The 26,149-nt window shown below is 49.7% G+C and overlaps 1 protein-coding gene, 1 long non-coding RNA gene and 1 other non-coding gene across 12 annotated transcripts in view; 1 reads left to right on the top strand and 2 right to left on the bottom strand.

The window, feature by feature from the left end:
- The window catches only part of LOC135320032 (uncharacterized), a 285,059-nt gene that overhangs the window by 145,344 nt on the left and 113,566 nt on the right, over positions 1-26,149 (top strand). The gene's annotated exons all lie outside the window — the stretch shown is intronic.
- COBL (cordon-bleu WH2 repeat protein) overlaps positions 1-26,149 on the bottom strand; it is a 154,755-nt gene that overhangs the window by 122,605 nt on the left and 6,001 nt on the right. The gene's annotated exons all lie outside the window — the stretch shown is intronic.
- Positions 16,601-16,674, bottom strand: TRNAA-CGC (transfer RNA alanine (anticodon CGC)). The gene has a single exon. It is a non-coding gene; the product is annotated as a tRNA-Ala (tRNA).

Below are 26,149 nucleotides of genomic sequence, written 5' to 3'. Positions count from 1 at the left end.
AACTGTGAAGCAGAAGTACCTTTGAACCTACTGTTTGCATCATGCTGCGTGAGTGGAAGGAAGTTCCCCGTGTCTAGGTCCAGAATTCCTTTGTCCCAGGGAGAATGTTTTGGATATTCTGGGAATCCTTGCTTCCAGATCAATCCGACGGGGCCACGTCCATCAGGGCTGGGCTGCCCCCCGCCTTCTGGCCCCTGCATCCCCCACACCCACGGGTCTCTCCACTCCAGGGCAGAGCTGGGGGAGGGAGGGCTGGGGAGCGAGGCTCCACCAGAGAGAAGGAAACAGGACTCTATGTCAGGAAACGCCTCAGAAAAACCAACCAGTGTCCCCACCGTCCAGGAGCGGACTGGCAGGTGGAGGCCTGGAAACGTGCGAGAACGGCAGGGGTCCAGGGCGCTGGGACCCCAGTCCCTGCGAGAGGGGCCCCTGGTCCAGCCCCGATGCACCCCATCAGCTGGGAGCGACGTGAATTCCCCGGGCATCTGCCCGCCCCCCCGCCAGCCCGGACAAGCCGGGCTCAAAACAGTCATCCAGGGCTTGCAAATGCCAGCTCTGGCCTTGCAGCGGGAAATAAAAAGAAATGACTCTTTTTCTTCTGCCCGGAGTGTTCCTGGAGCCTGGGGAATAAAAGTCAACCGTCACCCCCCCCCAAGTTGTGTCTGCTTCCCCTGACCCGCCCACAAGGATTGGGGGGTTTCTCCCTTTTAACAAAAAAGCCCTTATCATCTTATTTGCTCTGTGATGGCAGCGAGGGAAGTGCATTCATTTTCCCTGGTTTCTACAAATAAGACCCCGGGATCGGCACCGCAGAAGTTCTGTCTGAGGAGCTAAATGCCCGGCAGCTGGTGAAGCTGGAAACAAGCACCTGCGCTCAGACCCCCAAGACAGCGCCTCATTCTGGCTACAGTACAGCAGGAATCCTAAAGGATCCGTGCAATCAGGACTCGGAATCAGGGCTGGACGGCCACCAGCCGTGACCAGCACATCGACACGTCTGATCCCATGTCCCTTCGCTCACTCCAAGTCGCTGCTCCGGGGAGGCTGGGGTGTCCCCGACGGGAGGAGGCAGTGCCCGTGTGTCCCCGCCCCGTCCTTCTGTGAGGCCGGAGGGAAGGGGCGGGCTGGACCCTGTGTGAAGCAGCCCCCGGGGCGCCGGGGGCCAGAGCGGTGGGGTCCCCAGCCCTACAGAGAGGCTGGCTTTCAGCACACAGGGGACAGGCGTCATGGGAGGCGGGCCAGGTGAGAGCTGTAACATGAGCAGGGGCCGCTGTGCAGGGTGAGCAGCCCCGAGTCACCACCTAGAAGCACTGACACCCCCAAGATGGTGAGGGGCCCCCATCCCAGCTCCAGCAGGGCCCCAACACCAAACTCTGCAGAAGCAGCAGCGGGGGCTACATGCGGGCCCAGCCAGGACGGGCATTCGTGGACCAGGTTTCTCTGCTGCCATGACAACCAGGGATGCTCGGGGTCGGGGGGCAAGCAAATGTCAGGCTGGGTCAAACCTGACCGTTCAGGCTTGCAAAGCTCTGGACCCGTCACGCGGTCCAAGGGCGGCCGTGACCCTCCCCTGCAGCCTGAAGAGGGTGGCGTGGCTGGGCGGCCCCCGCACCTGGCCGGCCAGGTTCACCGTCCGCGGGCCCCGACGCCACTCCTCCCGCTGACCTGCCTGCATCAGGTCGCTCGTAAGACGCCCACAAGCAGTGGCTGTTAAACCGTCCTCCCCTCCAGGAGGCTGCGGCTGTGTCTGGACAACACTGGGGGCTTTTTGTAGCCGAAAAGCCACACAGCAAATGGGTGAGCTGTGTGGTATATAAATAAACGCACGTGTTAACAACCAGGGAGTGCGAATGAGTGTTTACGGGAATTCTTTGCAGAATCGTGCAACTTTCCTGGAAACGTGACATCATTGCAAAATAACATGTCAAAAAAAAGTATCGGTAAAACAATAGAGAAAGGACTGTTGATCGTGGGGACAAGTTGACATTATTCCAAAGTAACACGTTAAAAAAAGTAACACTGATGTAATATAAAGAAAGGGCTATTGATCTTGGGGTAATTTCTGTCTGATACTTGAGTGCGCTGCGAGAGAGCCGGCACCCCTCCCTCTCAGTCTCTGCTCCCCCCGTCTCTTGGCCGCCTGCTTTTTCTGTCTGTCTGCTCATCTGTTTTTGTCCAACCTCTTTTGGTCTTTCTTCCTACCCTCCATGGACCCTCTTTCTTTCTTTCTCTTCCCTGCCCCTGGTCCCCATCTACCCAAGTAAGAACTCGATTCCAAAAGGAGCTGGTGTGTGTCTTTAATCATTCTGGACGTATAAGCTACAAACATTGATGGAGCATTTGAGAAACTTCATTTAAAATAAGTTGCTATTGTTTTCCAATGGTCACTTTTTAATTTTATTAAGTATAATGAATGAAAAGTATTTTAAAATCTTTCTCTCTGGATTAAAAATATAATTAAAAAAATTCTGTATGTGGACTTTTTTTTTTCCTACAGATGAGTCATCCTTAATTTAAAAAAATGTACATGATTCTAATGCACCTCTGTGACCTATGTGCATATAACTCGTAACAAAAAGCAGAGATGGACTGACAGACAACGGGCAGGTGGATGGATGGATGGACTGCTGGATAAAGGCTGCAGCATGCAGTTTCTGTCCTGCCAATGTAGGTGACAACAGTGCCTCCCTTCCAGGTGGGTCCAAGAACTCAGTACAATAATGTCCTGTGAACATGCCAAGCACAAAGCTGACACATAAAAGTAGTCAAGACGTAGAAAACAGACTTGCGGTTGTCAGGCGGGAGGGGGGTGGGAAGGGACAGGCTGGGAGCTCGAGATTTGCAGATACTGACTGGTACATATAAAATGGATACACAAGTTTATACTGTAGAGCACAGGGAAATATATTCACTATCTTGTAGCAGCTCAAGGTGAAAAAGAATATGAAAAGGAATATATGTATGTTCATGTATGGCTGAAGCACTGTGCTGTGCCCCAGAAATGGACACAACATTGTAAACTGACTATAACTCAATAAAAAAAAATGTAGTTGAGAAATGATCACAGATGGGCAGACAGACACCTCCCTCCTACGAGGCTCTCAGAATGCTCTCTGAACTCCTGGCTGCACCCCAGAGCTGCCTCTGGGGCTCTCGGGAGTGAGGGAGGGCGGGTCTGTCCACATCTCAGGGCAGACACGTTTCACGTTATTTACTGGTCTCCTCTCTGTGCCAACACGCAGCTCAGCAGAGAGACACGCCAACTGGGCAGCATGGCCCCCGGTGGACCAGAACCACAGCGGCCGACCTGAGTGCCAGCGCCCCAGATCCTGGAACTGAGACGCCCACATCAAGTGATAAATACGGACGCTCCACGTTCACAGAAACTCCCACACGCACGCGCGCACCGAGCCAGGTGAACTTGATCCGGAAATGAGCCACACTCAGCACCCGGCCCTGGGGAGGGCACTCCCATGTATGGCCACCCGTCCCCTCCTGCAGCCCTGCCCGAGACAACGGCGCTATATTTAGCCAGATCCGTGGTCCCAGACACCACAGCCAGAGGCTGGGGCGCAGACCAGCCTCTTCCGCGCACCCGCCTTCCAGAAGCAAAGTGGCAAGAAAAATAACAAAATCTATAGGACGGAGCGGGCCGAAGTCCCTCCACGCGCCGTGTGCTTTTCGTGTGGATTTCAGTGCATTGCAGTGGGGAGATGGCTGTGAATTTCAGCAGTGGCCAAGCTGCCGCTCACGCAGGCCGTGCTGACCCTCCAAAGCCTCCCCCTGACCGGTGACCAAGCCCTGAGCCCACGCACCCGGCGGCCTGCGGGGCAGGGCTCCTCTCCCGGGCACTTGGGGCCTGTGAGGGGTGGCACAGCTGTTGTCACTCTCAGGTTACCAGCAGGCCCCACCCTGCGTCCCAGCCCGGCACCCACAGCCTCGTAATCACAGGGCTTGGCTTTAAAGGAAGAGAGAAAGAGAGGAAGGAAGGAAGGATGGGAGGGAGGGAGGGAGGAAGGAAAAGAAAGAAAAGGAAAGAAAAGGAAGGAAAGAAGGAAGGAAAGAAAAGAAAGAAAAGAAAAGGAAGGAAGGAAGGAAAGAAAAGAAGAGAAAAGGAAGGAAGGAAGGAAGGAAAAGAAAAGCAAAGGAAAGAAAGAAAGAAAGGAAGAAAGAAAAAAGAAATTACGTGGCATTAATGCATGTATTTCCAAGGGTGCATTATACTCTTTTGCATAAATTTCTTTTCTCTGTTTTAAAATAAACTCACTGCAATTTCCAACTATATTTACCAGGCCCTCAATGATTATTTTCATTTGAGATGCTTTGACACGTGTCTTTCTTCCACAGACTTAATTTTTTTAGGGCAGTTTTAGATCCACAGCAAAACTCAGCAGAAGGCACAGAGATTTGCCATCTAACCCCTGTCCCCATGGATGCATAGCCTCCCCCGCCATCAACATCCCACAGCAGAGTGGTACCTTGCTTAATAATCGATGCATCTACATTAACATCATTATCACCCAGAAACCCCGGTCTACATTAGGGCCCACTCTGGGCGTTGCAGATTGATGGGTTTAGACAGACGCATAATGACCTATCCGCTGTCACAGCATCGCAGAGTCGTTACACCGCCATAAAAACCCTCCGAGCTGCACCCAGTCACCCTTCATCGCCTCCTCAACCCAGGCACAACCGCTGATCTTTGCACTGCCTTCACAATTTTGCCCTTTCCCAGAGTGTCACACATTTGGAATCACAACAGCAGGTTACCGTTTCAGATTAACTTCAGTCACGTGCAAAATTTAAGGTTCCTCCGTGTCGTTTCGTGGCTTCCTTTGAGCTCATTTCTTTTTACTTCTGAGTAACATTCCGTTGGTCTGGATGCACGAGGCATGCCCATTTTGAGAGAAAAAGAAAAGGGTTCTGAAGGAGTAAGGACACAGCGCCCGGCCTCTCGCACTCACGGCTGCTGGGAAACGTGGCCAGAATGCACGGAGCTCAGAGCCCATCTGAGAACCCCGAGGAGGAAACTGTAATAGGTGAATCGGGGATAAAGACCGAAATTCACAATGCCACCAAACTGCTGCCACATTTACCATTTTTTCCAGCCCTGGACTCAGTGCAGCTTGAACTCTGCAGGAGACAAAAGCACAGAGTATGCTCCAGGGGAAACTCGGTGGCGTCACCTCCATGAGAAGGTAAGGGGTCCCCGAGCACCCAGAGAGAAGACGGGGTGCTCCCTTGCGCTCAGCTCTGTTCTTGGGAGCCCAGTCCCAAGCCATCCTGGGGTGGCAGCGACAGTGAGCGCAGAGAGAGGAAATCCCTTCTCTCCTATCAGAGAAGCTGAGGTTCCAAGAGCGAGGAGGAAACCCCACTGTCTTTCTGCCCTTTGTTCTCTTCTGCTCCTTTGCCACAGAAGTGGGCAGTCCCAGGATGTGCATCTCAGAGCAGGACAAACGAAGCCGCAGCTTTCTGGCTGGAGGACCAGAAGAAGGACCAGAGGGAAGCTGGCAGCCCTGGTGGGGGCTGCAGAAGAGGAGGAGCTCGGGCACCTCCATAAAGTCGTGTGAACTCCTGGTGGCATCTCCGAGCTGCACGTACGTGGATCAGACCCTGAGCAGCCGAGCTCAGGCTCTGAGAGCTGAGCTGTGACACAGACCACCCCCCCCCTCCGCCGCCGCCACCAACACGCAGGGTCCAGACTGGCCACTGGCAGCACAAACAGGAGACAGAGCTGAATGCTCTGCAAAGGCTGTGTAAGCAGAAATGACACCGAAACAATGACCAAGGGGAGCCTGGCAGAATGTTAAGCTGAAGCCAACCGAGCCAACTGTCTGATAAAACACCAACCTCAACGTTCTCGTAAGACTGAGATAAAAGCTCGAATTTCATAACGTGATGCTCAGAACGTCTAGGAAACAGTCCAATCTGACTCTTCTCCATTCCCATGGGGAAAGAGGCTACAGAAATAATGACCCCAACACTGGAATTGCCTGACATAGACTTTAAAGTTAACTATTACATCCCTGCCTTAACCAATAAATAATCGGGAGAGTAGAAGCGACTCTTTTCAAAGTCCTCCTTATTCTGACATTCTTGACCTCCGGGAGCACGAGGCTGGAGATGATTTCTCCAGAATGGAGCGTCCTGATTTGTTTATCAGTGTTAAACATAAAACAGAATGAAAACTTAGATGAGATTTTTGTGGACTCTCTTAAAAATGGGTCATTAATATAAAAAAAAATCATATTAGCAATATTTAATCATGGTCACCTGTAAAGGACAAGAAAAACAGACGGTCAATATTCTTACAGAGGATGGCAAAGATTTAAGATGAATTTTCAAAGTCCATTTTGCTTTGCCAATGTATTAATGTTTGGACGTTTTGTTATACTACTGTTATCTATTAATTTTCTCTCATTTCTTTTCTTTTTACATTTTTGGGCACATATTCTTTTTTTTTTTAATTGAGGTGTAGTCAGTTTCCAGTGTTGTGTTAATTTCGGGTGTACAGCACAATGTCATATATGGATATACATATATTCATTTCCATATTCAATTGTTTTCATTTCTATACACAGTTAACTAAAGAGCTTTTCCAGACACCCATGTCTGTAAAATTTTTTTTAAATAAAGTTTCTTTTGTTGTAGCGAAAGATAAAAAAATAAAAATAAAGTAACTATTATAAATGCACTCCAAGAAGTAAGAGGCAACGCACTTGAAATGAATGGAAACATAGGGAGTTTCAGCAAAGAAACGGAAGACACAAAGAAAAACCAAAAGGAAATTTAAGATGTGAAAATACAGTAACGGAAATTGAAAACTCATTAGATGGGCTTAATAGCAGATTCACTGATTTTTGAGGACATGCCCACATAAATGATCCAATCTGAATAATATAATGAGAAATGACGGACAAAAAGATGAACACAGATCAGGAACCTACGAAATAACACCCAAAGGTCTAATATGCATGTCCACAGGGTCCTTGGAGGAGAACAGAATGTGTTGCAGAAGAAAATATTTTGGGAAATGATAGCAGAAAACTTCCCAAATCTGGTAAAAGACATACACGCACGGATTCAAGAATCTCGGTAAACCCCAAATAGGACAAATAAAAAGAAACCCACCCTCAGGAATGTTACAATCAAACTTCTTAAAACCAAGGACAAGGGAAAAAAAATCGTGAGAGCAATCAGGTAAATCTGAATTTCTTACACGAGAATGATTTGAATGACTATGGGAACTAAAGTAGCAAGAAGGAGGTGGGAAATGAGCTTTAAGTACAGAAAGGAAAGAACGCTAAGCCCAGATTTCTATATCTAGTGAAGATATCCTTCTGGTAAGAAGGTGAGATAAAGATACTCTCCAAAGAAGACAAAGAGAATTCACTGCCAGCAGAGCTGGTCTAAAAAACTGCTAAAGTAACTTCTTTAGAATGAATGAAAAAAATACGGAACACAAGGAGCAACAGAAATGGTAAAAACATCCAAGCAAACACAGTAGGCTGCTCTCCTCCTGTGTTCTTTAAAATACAGACGTAACACATAACTGTGGAGAATACTTATATATCACACGACATGATAAAGTATTGATTTTAAGGAAATAGTGAAATGTTTGCGTATGGGGATCCAAAGAAAGCCCAGAAAAGTAAACAAAAGATATACTTAAAAACATCAGTAGAAAATTTTAAATGGGATACTAACATTTTTCAAGTAACTCAAAAGAAGTCAGGAAAAGGGAAACGGGAACACAAAACAGATAAGAAAGAAAGAAAAAAAAAATAACTAAACTGTTGACCTAAATTCAAAACTATTCATAGAAATTACAGATCAATAGTCCTCATTTCTAGAAATGGTTTAATGGACTATAATGGTTTGGTATTATGACTAAATGTGAAATGTCTACACCTTCAACTAAAAGATAGATTAGTCAAACACATAGTATCTTCAAGAATCTCACTCTAAAAATAATGAAATAGGCAGTTAAAGTAAGATTATGGGAAAAATTTACCATGTAAATGTTAACCAAAGGAAAGCTGGAATGGCTATATCGGTCTCAGATAAAGAGAAGATGTCAGAACAAACCCCCCAAAATTATCAGGAATAAAGAGGAATATTACCTAATAAAATTAAAGGATCAATTCTTTAAGAAGGCATAATAATCCTAAATTTCAATGCACCAAGGAAAGACGCTCTAAAATACATGAAATAAGGCTGACAAAACTGATCAGAGAAATAGATGAATCCACAGTTTTGAGACAAACAGTCCCGTCTTGGTAATCAACATAACGAATAATCAGTATAACTACTCAATATCACTGATCCACAATCCATAGGATATAGAAGATCTGAACAACACTGTCAACCAACCAGATCTAACTGACATTGCTCCAGCTCCATCCAACTGTACCGGAAGACACGTTGCTGTCCAGTGCACACAGAGCGTTCACCAAGATAAACATCTGCTGGGTCATAAAACAAACCTTAACCAAGTGCAACAAGGATTGAGGGTATATAAAGTATGTTCCCTAATCATACTGGAAACAGACAAGAAGTCAACAGCAGAATGATAACCATGACATTTCTAAGCACTTGGAAAGTGCTTATATTACAAATGATATACTTCTGAATAATCCATGGGGTAAAGAGGCCGTTTCAGATTTGAACATAAATGAATAGATAAATTAAAACTGGTGGAATGAAAATCAGGGAGTGCTTAGAAGGAAATGTTTGGTGTTAAATGCTTGCTTTAGAAAAGAAATGTCTAAAATCAATAACCTAAGTTCCAACTAATCAAATTTAAAAAATAGAAAGTAAACTAAATCATGGAGAAGGCAGGCAATGATAAAGCTAAGAGCAGAGAACACAAAAAGCAATAGAGAAAATGACAATAAAAGTTGGTTTTTTTGGTAAATATCAATAAAAATTGATAAGCATATCACGAGAGTGACAGAAAAGAGCAAAGACACCAATTAGTATTATGAAGAATGAGAAACCACAGACAATAAAAGGACACTAAGGGAATTCTCTGCACAGATTTATGCACACAATTAAACAACTTACATGAAATGCACCAGTTCCTCAAAATCACAAACTACCAAAACTCACTGAAGCTGAAATAGATAACCCAAATAAACTTATTTAAAAATTTGAATTTGTAGTTAAGAGCACATAAAAGGAGTTGTCCAGCATATGATTATTTCACTGGCAAATTCTACTAAACATTTAAGGGAAAACATTATACCAATTTTACCTAATCTTTTCCGGAAAATGGAAGAGGAGGAACCACTTCTCAAATTATTATATGAGACCAATATTACCCAGATGCTAAAATTAGACAAATACATCAAAAGAAAAGACAACCAAATACTAATATCCCTCATGAATACAGATGCAAAAATCCTCAAAAAAATTAGCAAATAGAATCCAGCAATATATAAGAACACACCACAACCAAGTGTGTTTTATCTCAAGAAGGCAAGGTTGGTTCAATACTTCAAAGTCAATCAATGTAATTCACCACACGGACCATCTACAGAAGAAAAATCACATGAACGTATCGATTAAAACAAAGAAAAATATATAGCCTAATTCAACACCAACAGCTCTCTGCACACGAGGAACAGGAGGGAGTGTCTTCTACAGAAACAAACCGCCAACCACTATCGTACGAAATGCTTCTGAAGGCTCAACGCTTTCTCCCCAAGATCAGGAGCAAGGCAAGGATGTAGACTCTCACTCGTCCTGTTCAACCTCAGACAGAAAGTCTACATTGTTCAGTAAGAAGAGAGAAAGAAATAAAAGACATAAAGATTGGAAAAAAGGAAATGAAAACATAGGTATTTTCTAGGCATACGGAGACAACCCAAGGAATCTGCAAAAAACCAAACCAAAAGTAAAAACTTTATAAAATTAATAAATGAGTTTGGCAAGGTCACAGGAGACAAGCTCAACACACAAATCAATTCCATTTCTAGACAACAATGAATCACCAGAAACTGAAATTTCAAATTTCACTTACGATGTCTTCAAAATTTTAAATATTTAGGTATAAATTTAGCCAACATGGACAAGATCTATACACTGAAAATGCTAAAGAAAAAAAAGTCATCAAAGAAATTTGATAAGAAAGACAAATTTAGCCAACATGGATAAGATCTATATGCTGAAAATGATAAAAAAAAATTCATCAAAGAAATTTGATAAGAAAAACAAATTTAGCCAACATGGATAAGATCTATACACTGGAAATGCTAAAAAAAAAAAAAAATTCATCAAAGAAATTTGATAAGAAAAACAAATTTAGCCAACATGGATAAGATCTATATAATGAAAATGATAAAAAAAAAAATCTCATCAAAGAAATTTAAGAAGAAAGACCCAAACAAATGAAGGATATACTATGTTCATTGGTTGGAAGATTCAAAATGACTTAGAAATCTAACAAAATTTCAGGCATGATTTTTGTTTTTGTAGATCTAGATAAACTGATTCTAAAATTTTTATGGAAAGGCAAAGAAATGAGAAGAGCCCAAACATTTCTGAAAAAGAAGAAGAAAGTTGTAGAAATCCCACTGCCCTGTTTGAAGGCTAACTACAAAGCTACACTATTCAAGACTACAAAGCTACAATATTCAACGGTGTTGATGAAAGAACGTATATAAATTAATTTTAAAAGTAAAGAGTCAAAAAATAGATCTTAATGAACATGGACAATTGATTTTTGATGAAGGAGCCGAGGCAGTTCATTAGACAATGACGATGTTGTCATGAATGGTGCTGAGACAACTGGACACCTTGTGCCAGAGAAAAAAAAAACAGCATGAAAAAAGAGGGGGAGATGTTTGATCTCAACCTCACACTTATACCAAAATTAACTCAAAATGAATCACAGAGCTCAATGGAAAAGTGAAAACACAGGAGAAAATCAACACAGCCATTAGACATGGCCCCAAATCGTGTCGAAAGCACGCAGTGCAAAGAAATTGGGGTTCCTTGCAACTAAAAATTTCTAATCTTCTCAATGAAAAAGAATATGGAAACAAATATATGTGTATATATATATATATATGCATGACCGGGACATGCTGCCGTGCACCAGAAACTAACACATTGCAACTGACTATACTTCAATTAAAATAAAAAACTTGTAATCTTGTAAAAACACTATGAAAGGAAGAAAAAGACACGCTCCAGGCTGGGGAAGAAAGAAAATACTTGCAAATCACATATTCGACCAAAGATCTGTACCGCCTTCAATGAAGAGTCTTCAAAATACAACATAAGCGAAAAAATGATCCCATTTTTTTTAAAAAACACAGACAAAAGACAGGAGCAGAGATCTCACCAAGGAAGATACAAGGATGGCAAATAAACTCCTGGACAAAGTGCAAGATCGTGAGCCACTGAGCAGGTGGGAGTTGAAACCACCGCACGCTGGCAGGAACGGCTAAAAGAAAAATGTCTTGAAAACACCAAGCGCTGGTGAGAATTCAAAGCAAACTGGAAGCCGCGCTCTTTGCTAACAGGGATGCAGAATGGTCCAGCCGCTCTGGAAGACAGTGCAACAGCCTCCTGCAGAGTTAACCACAACCCCATGAGCCAGCAAGCCCACCCCTGGACATTTATCCTAGACAAATGGGAACTGACACACAGAAAGTGACACCAGGGCTGGGATGTTTTGGCGCGGCTCACATACACGAGCACGAAAGAGTGGAAACAGCCCAGATGTCCTTTCGTGGGTGGACGGGTAAACACACGGGGGTGGACTCATACAAGAGAACACCACTCAGCGATTAAAAAAAAAAAAAAAACAAAAACAGAGTCACTGAGACACGCAAGACGCCGAACCTCAGAGGTGGCTGTGAGTGACAGACGTTAGGCTCAAAAGGACGCGGATTGCATGATGCCATTCGTACAGCGTTCTCCAAAGACCGAATGACAGTGATGGAGAACAGACCTGCGGCGGCTGCCAGGAGGGCGAGGAGGGAGAAGGGAGGGACGGCATGGGGGTTCTGGGGTGATGGGGCTGTCCCGTGCACCCTGATTGCAGATCTGGTCGTGAAGAGCCACGCCTGCGTTAAAATTCACAGAACTGGACCTGCAAGGAGTCAAGCCGACCCTTGAGGACGTTTGCATCTATATTCATAAATGACTTTCTTTTTTGGGGGGCGGATATCTTAGGTTTTGGTATCAGGGTGATGGTGGCCTCGTAGAATGAGTTTGGAAGTGTTCCTTCCTCTGCGATTTTTTGGAATAGTTTCAGAAGGACAGGTGTCAACGCCGCTCTAAATGTTCGGTAGAATTTGCCTGGAAATCCATCTGGTCCTGGACGTTCGTCCTTTGGGAGTTTTAAAATGCTGATTCGATTTTAGTACTGGTAAGTGGTTCATTCATAATTCATATTTTCTATGTCTTCCTGCTTCAGCCTTGGCAAATTGCATTTCTAAGAAATGATCATTTCTGATTTTATTAATTTTGGCTTTTTTCTCTCTCTTTTTTTTTTTTTGATGAGTCTGGCTAAAGGTTTATCAATGTTGTTTATCTTTTCAAAGAGCCAGCTTTTAGTTTCATGGATCTTTTCCGTAATTTTTGGGTTTTTTTAGTCTCTTAAAAAAAGAAAAAAAAGTCAAGCTGACTCGATGTTAATAACATTTAGAAAAATACCGAGAGGAAGTAAGATCTACTTTCAAGAGCCAGTCTTCCAGACCGACGTCCGTGGAACATGCTTCCTCCCCGCCTCACCGTATGTGATGATGGATTTGTGGCGCCTTTTTAAAGAACAATATAAAATGGTGATCAGAGGCCACACCTTACTGCCTTCACTTGTGAATTATGGGGGCACAGAGACACCGCCTGGGGAAGAAACGGGGCTGGCAGCATCAGCAGCGCTCCCCGGCGGGCCCGCCACGTCTGGGGACCAGGGGGCGTCTGCCGCCACCCATCTCATCTCTCGGAGCAGAGGGCAGCAGAAGCGATGGGTTCAGGACCGCTGTCTGGCAGTGGTCCCCAAAGTGCCACCAGCCAGCCAGCCTCCATCACTCCGTCTCAGCTCCAACACACAGCACGAAGGCTCCTCTCGTGCTGATCCCGCCCAGCTGGCCACCCCCCCCCCCTTCCCGGAGATCCAGCTCTCTCATCCTTCCAGATGCAGGCTGTGCCCTCGCTCCGGCAGACCCCTGACCCCTGGAACAGCCGATCGTCCACCCCCTCCCTGGTCCACAGACGCAGCGCCCCCCGCCCCCGCCCCAGCACGGGCCAGGAACCTGACGCCCGCGACGTGGACGGGGTGCCCGCACTGCTGTGCCAGCCACCAACACCGCACTCCGCACACAGCAGGTGTCCAAAAGACGTGTGCTGGAAAAGAACGTTTCCTGCAAGCCACAAAATGCAGGTGGGCAGCAGGGACCAGAAGGAACCACTGTGCATCGTTAATTGCCTCCTGGTTCCAGGGACAATGAGTTCTCCTGGAGGGACAGACACTGTCCTAATTTCAAGGATGAGAATGAGGAGGGTCAGCCTTCCCCCTTTCTGCCCAGCTTGGCAGAAACACGGAGACAAAGCCGATGCCCCCTCGCCGCACGCAGACCTGCTTTCACGGCTGGCGTCCCCCTCCCTCTGTCCCCTGGCCTGGTTGGCTGTTCCCACTTTTATGAGCCTTCCTGCGCGCAGGCTGGACACCAAGGGCCTCGGGAAAGCTGATGGGACCCAGAGAAAGACACACGTGGCAGGGCAGGAGGACCCGGGAGCGGCTGGGAGGCACGTGGAAGGGGGTGTCCCCGAGCGCAGCTGTGACCTCGGACTGGCCACCTCCTCCAGCTGCATCGCAGAGGCCGTGCTAGTGCGAGGCCGACTCCTGTTCCTGAGCAAACCCGAGGGACACGCACAGGCCATCGTGGGGACGCGGAGGGACGGCCAGTCCCGGCCTGTTGTCTGGGTCACGGGCTCCTTGCCACCCAAGGACCCCAAGGACCAGCAGCAGAGCTCAGAGACCGTCCTTGATGGCTCATCGTTGGGGAACGTGGGTTCTGAAGCGACGGGCCAAGGAGACAGGATTGACGTCTTCACCAGGGTGCTTCCCTGCAAAGATGCCGCGGAAACTGAGACAGCCGGGCTCAGGCATCCAGCTGGAGGAAACAGCCCGCATGACCAGCGATCCGTGCGCGGGTCCCCGGCCTTGCTTAAGCCCAGCAGTCAGGGAACCTCGAAGACAGACACAGAAGGAAGGGCGTGGAAGGGCAGGAGCCACCTCTCCTAAAACTCAGGTGTCCCAGCTCTGGGTACCCCCATGTTCCTACAAAGTCTTCCCTCACAACCCCAGCTTCCTCCCCCCGTCTCTGAGCTTTGGGCTGATGACATTATTAAAATGACAACACTGTGAATGAAAAAGATTGCCAGCCATGTCAGTAAACAAAGGATGCTGCAGAGCTCAGCCACCAGCCACTCCCGCTGCCCCCAACAGGGAGTTGTGGGGAACTCAGGGTGGGGACAGGCAGGCAGCCCAGTTTGTACAGCCACCCCCAGCGGGGCCCCCAGAGGGGACTCAGGACGGGAGAGGACAGGACGCTGGCCCTGGAGAGCTCAGGTGCACATCAAAGGAATGCTTTCAGTGAGCCCAGACTTTGCACCTTCCCGTACAGAGAAAAGCGCTCAGCTCCTTAACTGGAGATGTCTGGTTCCCTTTAATTAACAGGCATCTTTTGATGTTCCCACTACCCGGTCTTGGTTGCAAAAATTCCTACAAATCCTGGCTCCTCCCCTGCCTCTTGGGAACAGTCCCTTTGAGCATCTGAGAGGCTGTCTCCCAGGCTTGAGGCCTCAGAAAATCTGCCAAATAAAGAGACTCTCAACTTTTAGATTGTGCTGTTTTATTTTCAGCCAACAATAATCAAACCAAAAAGAGAAAAAAAAAAAAGGTTAAAAATGGTAATCTTGCTAACTGGGCACAAATGGGCACACGTGGGTCCCCGGACTGTGTTCCCCCCTTGAATGCATGTTTGAAATTTGCCACCGTATTTTTTAAAGGAGAAATACTCCACTTTTTTGTCATGGGACGCCTGCCCCTGATGGGAATTATGTAAATCTTCAAATCAATGGTAGTTTATTCCTGAATATGGAGACGTCCCCAGAAAAATGATCTAGTCCAAAATGAGCTTTGTCTGTCTGTGAAGGGGAGTCCTGTATAAAAATGATGATAATGTGAAAAAAAAATTCCTGAATCAGAAGCTAGGGAACTTCCGTCCAGCTGCTTCCTGGGCACCGTCCGCAGTTTACTGGACTTAAGGGCCCTTCAGTCAGTTGCCTACAAAACTCAGTACACCTTCTCCATTGCACAGGAAGACGGATACATTCCTGAGAAAGAGTGTCATCTTCAAAATGAGTGAGATCTTTTGCAGCTGAGGGCCGGGAGGCCCTCGGGCCAGAACACCATGACCCCCTACTGCGGTCGGGGTACCAGGTCAGGACAGTGACCTCAGCACATAAGATGCGGTTCCTCCACCCACAGCAGTCTGCCTCCAGCTCCCGTCACTCAAGAACTACCCTGGTCCTAACTCTGTTTAAATAAAGACCTCATATTTTGTTCCGTCCGACCTTACCAGGCCAGGATGCACGCATCGCTCTGTGTGCCCTGGAGTCAGCTAGCGCGGCCCTTCTGCGTGAGCTGCCCTCAATTTCTCTAGAATTAATTTCACTTGTGTCCCTCCTTTGATTAAAGTTGTAGAGATTGTTTCTTTAAAAAAAAAAAAAATAGTGCCCCAGCAAAAGGAACCAGAGAAATGCTCTGAGGACTGCCCGGCCTTGCAGGCGGTGGGGACGTGGGCCGGACCATCACAGCATCACTGACGGGGGCTCGTGTGTGAAAGTCAGGACCCCCCACCCAGCAAAGGAGACATGCCCTCCTGGTGGCCAGGCACACTCCTGGGGTCCTGAGGTCCCCCTGCTCCTCGGCTGCCACGTGCCCCTCGCTCTGCGGGGCCGCTCGGATGGCAGGTCCGAGAATTGTCCCCAAAGCCGGGGAATCGGCAGGACGGGCTTTTCTGGGAAAGGGGGTGGTGCCCTGACAGCCTGGCAGAAGTCTGCCCGCTCCCTCCCCTCCTTCTGCTCCTTTCTGATCACCAGAGACAAGTAAGTGCCCCTCGGATCCAGCCGCCGGTGTCCATTTCCACGAGCTAATCCTGGTGTGGTATTTACAGCTCCTCCTCGGGCCCGGCTGCCGCGGGCGTCTGCAAGGAGCCTGCTATTTAAGAGCTCCCGCAGCAGAACCCTCTTCTCAGAAGGCCTTTCGTAAAAATAAACCTGACTTATCTCCGCCCCACCCTGCAGGCAGGGCGAGCCACTCCCTCTTTCCTGCTGTGCGTGCAGCCCGCCCAGGTCCTGACATTTGTCATCACCACCCTTTGAGAGATCTGCCCTTCCTTCTGTCCCGAGTCGGGGACCAACCGTCCACACCCAAGATGCCAGCACATGCATGAATTGTAACTAATTGCTATTTAAAAAAAACACACACACAATGAATGCAATGAATATATTTAAAAATGGTCCTCTATCTGTAACTAAATACCATAATAATGTGTTTTATTATGATTTATTTATTTAATGGCGGGGCTGGGGATTGAACCCAGGACCTCGTGCATGCGAAGCACGCACCCCACCGCTGGGCTGGACCCTCCCCCATACATGATTTTAATTCAGAGTGTGGACAGAGTCCAATAAACTAAGAATGTTGCCCCCATTCCTGTTTGACAAGGATCAAGCCACTGCTGCAGCCCCCGCCCCTGACGGCGCCCCCTGAGGGGGATTCTGGATGGAGGAAAATAAGACACTGGCTTCCAGGTCATTAACGTGCACGTCTAAGAACAAAAGGCAACGAGCCCAGACTGGCGCATCTCTCCAAACACGGAAACGCACTGAAATCATTAACTTGAAACTGTTCTTTGTGACCAGCAGTAACCTTTCCATGTCTGAGTATGTGTTTTCCCTGCCCTTCTCCAAACTCTCTGCATCCTGCCTCCTCCCTTGCCTCCTCTGAGCAGGTCCTCAAAGCCCATGTGAGAGGCTGTCGTCGCCCAGGCTGTAGGTTCTCAGGAAGACCCTCGAATAAAACTTAACGCGTAACTTTTAGGTTGTGCTTTGTCCTTCAGTCGACAAGAAGTGTGTCGTCAGATGCTGGAAAACGCCTGATGGATCTATTTATTACTTACAACTTAGGTAAACTGATTTCTTGAAAATGTGCCAGCACATCTTACTGTCCCTTATGACTGGGTGACTGCATCCTGTTAATTCTTTTTTTTTTTTTTTTTGCGGTTGGGTTTATCCGTTCGATAACGATGTGAGTTTAAAAAAACTAAAGCTGTAAACTGTTCTTAGAAACAACGAGCAGTACACATATGTATACTGAAAAAAATTATGGCTATCTTTTTCTCGTTAAAAGGTGCATTTTTTTTTTTAGCCAAAAAAAGAAAAAAAGGAAAAAGATGGCTAATAATGAATTACGATTTGCTGGCTCTGCTGGAATGCAAACCCATTTCCATTCCTCCAAACCTTTAATAAAATCTCTAGTCCACATGCTGGTGTTGGAAAAAAAAAGTCTGATTAGAAGATAAAATATTAAGATCATCTTTACTTGCTTTGTTTTTTCTTTTGGTTTTTGTAGCAAAGAATCACTGTACAGGAGTTAAATCGCTCATGTCTTTTTTGGAGCCACAATTTATTGTTCAGACACGTGATTCTGCAGGAAAACAATGACACACATGGCCCCACAAGCAGTTTAGGGAGGCCTGTTTCCTGACGGACGATGGCAAATGCTTGAATAACCATTTCACTACTTCTGATGACTTATAGCTGGGGGCTGACTGTCATTTTCCAAAGCAGTTGGTGAAACCACGGTGAAGTGTATTAAAATGTAACCAGAGAGGCCCCTGAAGAGGAGATTTGGCAACAGAGAGGACCTGTGCCGCGTCCATGCGGTCCGCTCAGACTACCCGGAACATCCGGACTGGCCTCCCTGAGAGCCTGGAGCACAATGCATTTAAGGACTTGAGGGAGGGGAGAGATGGACAAGGGGCTGGATGAAAGGATGGATAACCTTCAGCCCACATCAGCCTTCAAACCACTCCAGCTGAGCACCCCTCTCTACCGCCAACCTCCCAGGGAGAAGCTGGGGTGCAGTTACTCAGAAGACCCCTCAACCCCGAGAAAAGGCACAAATAAATGGAAAGATGCCCTGTGTTTCTGGATTGGAAGGCTCAACATTGTTAAAATGTCCTTACTACTCAAAGTGATCTGCAGGCTGAAGGCAAGCCGTTAGCAAAGTTCCAATGGCATGTTTTCGCAGGAGAACGTCACGATCCTAAAATGCATATGGCACCGCGAAAGACCTGGGAGAGCCAACGCCATCTCGAGAAAAGAGCAAAGCTGGAGGCGTCACACTGCCTGACTTCAAACCGCACTAAAAATCCTCATCACAAGGAAAAAAAAAAAATCATGTGTGGTGACGGATGTTTTTAACCGGTGTCAGTCTGTAATATACAGACATGTCAAATCACGCCACGGTGTATTTACAACAGATACAGCGTTTGATGTCAACTGTGTCTCAATAAAAAGTAAAACCTGACATTGGCAACCTGCTAAATGCCCCTCCCACAAAAATAAAGTCGTACGCAGTGCGATGAGATTTGTTTGCTGTTTTGTTTTTAAATGACAGGCTGCATTTTCATCATTTTTACAATCGCGCCTCCTGGTTGGCCTCAGTGTGTGAAAAAGCCAACCCTCGGGGCACCTCCAGCGGCATCTGGTTATAAAAGTCTCCTTTCCGTCCGTCGGTCCCTCCATGTGGATTTTAATCCGCCTCCGCGAGCGGTTTAACCAGGCTGCTTTGGGAAGACCGCAGCCTGCCCCGGGAGTTGCAAAACACACACCCATGTTCACAGAAGCCCCTTCAGGGGGAGAGCCTCCTGCCCCAACGTGAGTGCGGACTGGACGTGCTGACACGCTTCGATCGAATGCGACGTCAGTGACAGAGCGTGACTTCGAAAGGCAGGGCGACATCCGCCGTGATTCCTTGCATCACGCGCCCTGCCGAGTCGAGCCCCTGTTGTAAGGAGACCCAAGCAGGCACGTGGAGGGCCCGACCCACGAGCTCACAGCAACGATCCCTCCCACCTACGGGCACGGAGCATCTCTGGGTATCACATGTGACCCTGCACCACCGAAAGCCGCAGCCTGGTCCCACCTGCCCCAGGACAGCACGCACCCCCCGGGAGCTCTCTCCTCTCACCTCCGCTCTGCCCTCCCCACCCGGCCCCCAAACCCTCTCCAACCGGCCTCTCCCCCTGCGGAGTAAAGGAAGCAGCCCCAGAACCACGACGGAGGCCAGACAGGATGCCCGGCACACCCTCCCCCAGAAGGAGCAGAGACACCCTTCGATGTCCTTGAACACACCTGCCTGCACACACCCAGCCCCCGCCTCCCCCCCCAGGCACTGAGCATCCTGAAGACACTGAGGAATTTAACGAGGCTCCTGCATCGCACTGCCTGGCGGCCTGGGAGGGGCCAAGCAGGCGGTTAGCTAAGGACCCCATCTCCAAGGACTTTTGAAAATTCCTAGCCTCGATGCAGCTGTGAAATGGGAAAGAAATAAATCTAGAGATTGTCATGCTGAGTGAAGTAACTCAGACAAATATCATAGGACATCACTCATATGTGGAACAAAAAAAAAAAATGATAAAAATTCTATTTGCAAACCCAAAACAGACTCCTGAGCATAGAAAACAAACTGTGGGTACCAAACAGGAGAGGGTGGGGAGGCATAAATGAGGGGCTGGGGGTGAGCAGACACACACTGCTGCACATAAAACAGGTAAACAACAAGGCCGTCCTGGGGAGCACAGGGAACTATGGTCAATTCCGTGTAATAACATAAAATGGAAAAGCATCTGAAAAGAAAATATGAATATATGTGTATGTATGCGTACAACTGGATCGCTTTGCTGTGCACCTGAAACTTAGCATCGTAAATCCACTACAGTTCAATAAAAATTTTTTTTAATTAAAAAACAATTTTTTTTTTAAAAAGAAGTGAATCGGGGGGGGGGGGGCTCCAGAAATCCAGACTTCGCCTGCCTTCTGCCTGTTTCTCTCGCTCTGCCTGAGGCTGCAAGTTTCAAACTGGTGGCAGGAGGCATGAGACCCAAGCATGGGCCCGGGGCCCAGTGGGGACGGGCCTGCAGCCTGCCTGGAACGTCTCAGACCCTGATGGAGTGTTCTCAGGGGGACCGGCACGTGGGGTGACGGGTGGGGACAGCAGGAGGCTGGCAGTCCTGCTATGAGAGTGACAGAACACCGTCACGCCGGACAGTGCACAGGGAAGGTCGCTGCGTGGCTCCCTGGCCAAAGGCGTGGGGTCTGTAACCCAGGGCAGGTGGGTTAGCCTCTCTGGGATTTGTGCCCGCCTCCCCCAAAGGATGACAATAACCATGTCTACGTGCAGGTCTGCTGAGGGGGCTCTCAGGACAGGCGACCCCTCACCAGATCCACAGACCAGCGCTGCCAGCACGCTGCGCGGCCAGGCCCCTTCCCCGACGGGGCGCACGGACACCGTCCCCGCTCCCGCTGGCCCCAGGCCCGCTACAGGCACAGGATGGGCGTCTCTGACCCCAGACCCAGCTCACGGGCCTTGCTTCTTCCTTCGTGCAGGACCACAGGTGTCACGGATGGCCTCGGATTCACACGCGAAGCCCAGGGGACTGTCACGCCCGCCCAGGGTCCCGACACCAGATCCTGAAGCTGAGCAGGACAGAGCGAGCCGACCAAGGTGACACCCGGCAGGGCTTTAAGCGACTCTGGCCTCTCCACGGGCCGCCCTCGGTGTCCCCTGGGGCCCTCTGGGGTGTGTCCGGCCTGCGGGCCACCCCATGGTGGTGGGACAGGCCCTGGGCGTCCCCCGCCCTCCCTCCACCCCCGGTGGCCCCTCCCAGGGCGCTCCGTCTCCACCTCCCGCCCCAGACACATCCATCCACGTTTCCACCTGCTTCAGATCTAACCATCTCTTCCTCATCTCCCGGCTCCAAAGAGATGCCCCCTTGCAGTCAGGGCTGAAGCCCTCTCTTTATGTGGGTTTCAACTGGCCTTCAACCTCTTGGCTTCACCCGGGCCCCTCTGAACACTCACCCCTGGGCTCAGAGGTGCCTGCAAACACTGAGGGTGGTCAGCTGCTAAGGGGGGCAAGAAAGGACGCCGTCACGGCCACCACCCAGCTCTGCTGAGAAATTCTGCTCTAAGGCGTCCCACTGCCAGGCAAGACTGTTCATTTTCCTTCTAAGGAGCCACAGAGCTTTCCAAAGCAGGGACCTCACCCACGTTCACTGCCACCCCCTGGTCACAAGCCTCGACTTCCATTTTAAAAGGAGACACAGTGCAGGACACAGAGCACGGCTGCCAGCGTGTGTCACCAGCGTCACAAACACTCAGGCGCGGCGGTGACTCATGGTCTGGCATGCGCGACGTCCCTGGCTCGGTTTTCCCAGTGTGAATGTGGGGACCATGACGACAATACACCCCTCGCAGGGCCGCCCTTCTTAGAAATAAGTGGCTGCTTCCACCGCCCTGAGCAGGGCGCGCACTTCATGAGTCAGAGCGTTTGGACAAACAGTGATAAGGGCGTGTTTTTCCCCAAGCCTCGTTTCCAAGCTGATGCGACAGACCAGAATCTGAGGAAGACGCTTTCGGGTTCACATGCAGAGAGCAGAGATGGAAAAGCATTTCATGCCCTTTCATAAAAGATAAAGAGACCGGAGACATGGTTGGACGCTGGCTGGAAAGCCTGTCCTCCAAAGCCAAAATCAACATCAAGGGACACATCTGCTTTTGTGCACCTTGGGGACTGGAGGGGGGGTGCCAGGTGGCGGGTGACACCCCCCACCTCGGAATGAAGGAGCAAAGGACACAGAGAACGCAGTCCAGTGGAGGCTGGTGCCCACCCTCCATCCTAGTCACGAGGGGACCGAGGATGACAAGGCACCCAGTCCAAGTGGCAGAGGGCGCATTTGAAAACCTTGTCTTCCCACCTGCCCCACTTACCGCCACAGCCCCACCCCTGGAAACAACCGGACAGCCCAGACCACCCGCTGCTCACACGAAGCTCCCAGCCCTGCAGAGCCAGGGGCGGTCTCCCCCTTGCAATGACAAATAATGTGCAACCTGGTGAAAAAATCTTTTTATCCCCAACGACCGGCCCCTTTTGCCCGCAGAAAATCAAGGAAAACAGGTTTTAATGCTAGGACTATGTAGCATTCTTAAAACACCCCCCACCCTAGCAGCCGAAGTAAAAAAAAAAAAAAAAAAAAAAGTGACGGTGTGACACGGGCGTGCCGGGGAAGCCAGCTCCGTTGTCAAACGTGTCTCCGGTGACTTGCCGGTCACCTGGTCGGCTAAAGTCTAAACCCTGACATGAGAGTCCTGGGTAATTTTAAACTCAGAAAATGGAAAGTCAACATCAAGACAGCATTCCAGGGGGAGGGGGCAGCTCGGGGACAGAGCGCGGGCCTCGCAGGCAGGAGGCCCTGGGCCCCATCCCCAAGAGCCTCCATTTAAATAAATAAGTATAATCAATGACCAGTAAATAAATAAACTTAATTACCACCCCGTCAAAAAAAAAAACAAAAAAGAAAGAACATTCCAGACCTGCAATCCCCCCCCCCCCGGGTTGCCATTCAGAGGCTTCCCCGACGCAGCAATGTCTCCCACAGGCCAGCAGTGAAGATGGAGACAGAAGAGGCGTGTTTTCCCCACTTTGCACAGGACCCCTCTCAGTTACAAGGGACAGGAGACGGTTCCACACACGGCAGGGAAACTTCAGAGAGCGGGATTAAGTTATTTTTCTGAGCGTGACGAAAAACAAGCTTAGAAAAGAAGGAAACAGGTGGAGGGGTGTTCTGCTGGCACAGAGCCTGGGGGTGGGGGCTACGGGACCCCCCAGGGCCCCCACGTGGGCGCCAGGTGGATGGCGGTCATTTCCAGGTCCCTTGGCATCAGCTGCACGGCAGAGCAGAGCTCGCGCTGTCATCAAACCTCCGGGCACAGGACACGGCGAGGTGAGCCACCACCCGGGACAAAAGGGAGGCTCTGACACGTTTATTAATTCATAAGCCAGGATCGCGCAGAACTGGGGGAGAAGGACGTCTGCATTCGAGGCCCCGCGTTCACCCACAAACACACTGTCTGTGCTCAGCACGAGCTCCCATCACACCCCACTCACCTCTTCCAAACACACCCCCCAACCCCAAGCGTCTCAGGCTTGTGTGTCTGGAGATGCGTCAGTCACCACGGTCACCATCAACTGGGCGACGTCCCGAATCTCCCGCCCAAGCAAGAAGCCAGACACATGCCCACGAGGGGACCGTTTCTGCAGAAAAAGGCCCTTGGTTCAGAAATAGCCCAGGGTCACTTCCTGCCACCCTGCAGACACCAGAAGGGCAGTTTTTGCAAAGAAGACCTTGGAAACCGTGCCCCAGGCCTCTGCTCTGGGTGGTGGGTGACCGCGGCGTGGAGAACGCAGCACGGGCCTGGGGACTTCAGTCGTGGGACAGCCCCACCCGTCAGCTGCAGAGAGAACCATTGCCGCCAACTTTGCGGGGCCGGTGGGGGCCGGGGTCCCACCTCCCGGAGCAGGGCAGGTGAGAACATTATCCCGTCCGCTGGAAAACATCATTGTCACAGAAGGCCGACACGCTGAAGTGAGGTGAGGCGTTGCCAAAAGCATTCCTGGTGGAAAAATTCCTTTGGGCAAAATGTACAGCCAGCAAGGTGGCATTCCAAAACTGAGAAACGTTATGGTCAGTTAAAAAAAAAGAGAGAGAGAGGGAGCCGAAGGAAATACTTGAAATGGAAATCTTCAGTTTCAATGAGTTAACCGTTAACCATCACCACGTAAGAAGTGGTTCAGACACAGAGTCGGAGAGAGGTTTCCAATTCTCCCCAAAACCAACTCCACGTGGTAACTATACACAGCAAGACCGACGGACGGGGGGCAGACGGATGGGGACACTCTGGGCAAGGTGCCACTCTCGGTGGCACGTGCGACTTGGTGTCTTTCCAGCCTCGTGGCTTGTTTGTTGAACGTTAGTGGGTTTTGTCCCTAATGAACAGGGCTCCAGCCAACGGAACTATATTTAAGTCTCAAAAATCAGCCAAGGACCAGAAGCACACACTTCTGGTGGTTATCGCTCCCTCCCGAGCTATTTTTAAATTCAATTCCCGAAGCATCGGGTTTGAAAAAAAAAAACCGCCAAGGTCTGATGTGGGGACCTGAGGTTTTGCCAAGTGCTGGCCGGACGTGAGGCTTAAATGTCACGTCGCGCCCACGCGCACGCCCGCCCAGACACACTCACCCTCGTGGTCCACCTTCCATCAAGGCGCCGAAGCTCGCTTTCTGGTCAAGCCTTTTGCATGTCCCTGCAGAGTTAATACGTCTGGAATTTCTCTCTTTCGCTCCCTGATCAAAGGCGGAGTGAACCAGGGTACAGACCCCAGGGCAAGCATCCTGCAGGGGTCCCCCCATCCTCTCAGGCCAGCTCTCTTTCCAGCCCGCCCAGCTCTCCAGGCAGGAACCCCGATTTTCGTGCTACGGCCACCGTGGGGACCAGGCTCGGGAGTTCTCCTCTGTCCCCACGTCTCCAGGCCGGTGACCATCCTGAACAAGCCAAAGCGGGCAGGGCACACAGAAGAAACCTGCCGGTGCCCTGATCTGCTCCAGACAAAGGCCGGGTGGACTCCAGCCCTGGGCACGGAGCTCCCCTGGACGGCACGTGGTGGGGGGACCCCATCTTCCCCGCTTTGGATGCACAGGGGGCCTGCCGTCCAGAGATGCCAGATGCCCATGGGACTCAGTGTCACAGACCCGCAGCCACACTGTGGACCCTGCACCAGCTCTGGGGAAAGTGATGATGTGTTCCTCGCAGAGGCCAAGAGGACGCCAGGGGCCCCGTTTTGAAGAAACCCGGGGTCTCCCAGGATTCTGGAGGACAAGGAGGGGCACAGCCTCGTGACTTGTCCGCCCACCTTCGCTGAAGCCCCTCCAGCTCTTAAAGAGAGTCAGACACACCAGAGCACCAGCGAAGGCTGGTTCAGGATGGACAGGGGGACAGGGATGAATGGAGAGGCGGCACTGCGCACCCACTGGGGTGCTGCTGGCCACCCCTGGTTATTCACCCTTCAATTAATGAGCACAAAAGAAAGTGAGAAACTCAGCTCCACATTTCAGGTGCTCAGCCGCCCCTGTACCAGCCACGACCACGGCCACAGCCACGACCACAGAACACCTTCACCCGCGCAGAGTCGTGCTGGTTGGCGCTGGGCTGGGGCCCTGGCAGGAGTCACCCTGGGCCGGCGGGCTCGGCTCAGAGGGTCCCTTTAATGTTGCACAACTGACACCGGGGGCCAAATCTTCTTCCTGAATCAGTATTCTTCCCACTAGGCCAGCCTGTCTGCCTCTGATGGGAGAAAGTCAGACAGGATTAAGGGCCGAGCACCAGGCATTCTGGATCAGGGAAGGATTCCCCGCGTGGCCCAGTGGGGGTGGGAGCATGTCCACGTGTGTCCACAGAGAGCCACAGCCCGCTGCCCTCTGTCTGGGGGGAGAGCAATGAACCAGGGCCCCCGGTTTACCTGACTCCTTTTGGGGGATGTGTGTCTGATTTTTTGAAAAGGGTTAAGGACTCCAGTGACCTTTCCGAAGCCATCAGTGTCTCTCAAAAAGCCTTCACTTGCTTTGGGGGAAGTGGGGATTGGATCCTGCAAAAATGCTTGTGCCCAAAGCCTTCGTGATCTTGGAACCGGACTCACCAAACGGACCAAAATAAAACACATCTGAGCCGTAGCTTGAAAAGATTTCCTGGTTTTCCTTTTTTGAAATAGAAATGTTTTCGGATGTGGAATTTATCCTAATCGGACGTGGCCGGTAGAAGACACGGTCCTGGTAAGCAACAGGTCAGCATCTAATCAGGGGGGCCAGATAAAAGGGTGTGAAAACCCTAAAGGCGGCAGCGTGCCCCCCAAGCCGGGGAAGCGAGCATCCCGCCAGAAGTGTGGGACCGTCCCTGAGACAGGCAGGAGGACCCGGAGATGCGGCTGGAGACCCAGCCCAGAGTAC

This window comes from Camelus dromedarius, chromosome 35 (assembly GCF_036321535.1).
Source record: "Camelus dromedarius isolate mCamDro1 chromosome 35, mCamDro1.pat, whole genome shotgun sequence".
NCBI lineage: Eukaryota > Metazoa > Chordata > Mammalia > Artiodactyla > Camelidae > Camelus > Camelus dromedarius.
This window is presented reverse-complemented; position numbering and strand designations above follow the sequence as displayed.